The sequence below is a fragment of the Sceloporus undulatus genome, chromosome 9 (genome assembly GCF_019175285.1).
Source record: "Sceloporus undulatus isolate JIND9_A2432 ecotype Alabama chromosome 9, SceUnd_v1.1, whole genome shotgun sequence".
NCBI lineage: Eukaryota > Metazoa > Chordata > Lepidosauria > Squamata > Phrynosomatidae > Sceloporus > Sceloporus undulatus.
Window position 1 is genome coordinate 13713742 of NC_056530.1, and position 1310 is coordinate 13715051.

At 51.7% G+C, this 1310-nt stretch overlaps 2 protein-coding genes across 2 annotated transcripts in view; one reads left to right on the top strand and one right to left on the bottom strand.

Annotated features, from left to right (window-relative positions):
• Nucleotides 1-598, bottom strand: part of PTP4A2 (protein tyrosine phosphatase 4A2) — a 27794-nt gene extending 27196 nt beyond the window's left edge. The window contains exon 1 of the mRNA XM_042439891.1: nt 418-598. The gene's annotated coding sequence lies outside the window, so the exon portion shown is untranslated. The remainder of the gene's footprint in view (nt 1-417) is intronic.
• The window catches only part of KHDRBS1 (KH RNA binding domain containing, signal transduction associated 1), a 29942-nt gene continuing 29177 nt past the window's right edge, over nt 546-1310 (top strand). Inside the window, exon 1 of the mRNA XM_042439890.1 lies at nt 546-677. The gene's annotated coding sequence lies outside the window, so the exon portion shown is untranslated. The remainder of the gene's footprint in view (nt 678-1310) is intronic.

A 1310-nucleotide genomic window follows, 5' to 3' on the forward strand; every position in this document is an offset into this window, starting at 1 on the left:
CGTTCCCCAATGCTTCCCTATGGGCAAACGTTCCCCAATGCTTCCCTATGGGCAAATACTTTCTAATAACAACCTTCTATGCGCAAGTATTCCCCCCATTGCTCTCTATGGGGAAGAAAGGACGGTATCCCTATGGAGCAACTCCTGCCATTGGTTTTAATCAGCTTCTCCTTGGCGCAAATTAAGGCCAAAAAAGGTAGGAAAACCCCCCAAAGCTGTGTGAAAACTATGAATTACAATAACAAATATAATTATGAATAATAATAATAATAATAATAATAATAAATATACTTAATGCTCTTAATCCCTTTAATTTGGGGGGAGGGTAAATTGGTGCCAGGAAAGGGAGACCCCGCCCCATAATAATAACCCTTAATGCTAATCAATAACGAAGGTGAAGATCAAGGTCTGACGCACCGGGAGCATTGACTGGCGAGGGTCGGAGCGGGCGCCTCCGTCTCGGCGGCCAAGCCGAGGAGGGCCCCTGCGCCCGAGGGGTCGAGGCCTGGAAGCCGGGCCAGAGCCGCGGAAGAAGAGAAGGAAGAGAAGCCGGGAAGGAGGCGTCGAAGGCCGGCAGCCTCGCGACCCAAAAACCGGACTCGACCGGCGGCTGATCAGACTGACTGACTGACGGAAGGGAGGAAGGAAGGAAGGACGGACGCGTGTGCGCACGCGCGGTAAGCTCTCCCCTCAAAGGCGACGAGACAGGCAGGGCGCCGCCAGCCAATCACAAGCCCCGACAGGGGTGGGGACGGGCCCGCCCCTTCGCGCATGCGCATACGCTACTAGTTAAAAATGGTACATTCCAGCCGCCTTTATCTCTCCGGAGTTGACAGAAACACTCAAGCGCTTCCTCCTCTTTCTTTCCCTCGTCCTCCATTCGGGCTACACACGCGTTACCCCAACCCTGCTTTTTGAGAAATGGTAGCGTCTTCTCTTCTCTTCCCCCCCTCCTGTGAAAATGGTCTCGCCCACCCGCCCGGCTTTGGGACGCAAGCGGGTCCCTTCACGCGCATGCGCACTCATACACAACACCCCCACACACAAATAGAATGGTACGTCCCGCTCTAAGGCGGACGAGACGCGCGCACACACCCCTCTGGTTCTGTAATGGTACGCTCCAGGTGCCTTTTTCTCTTTATCTAGGGTTCAGGCTGCTGCAGTTTTTTAGTTTGTTGTTATTCTATTAAGTGGAGAATAGAGGAAATGTTGTTGTTGTTGTTATTATAGTGCAAAAATTTAATTTAATTTCCCCCAAAACCTGAAACTTTTGGAAGATGACCATCTCACCCCTTGAATTACTGCCCCAA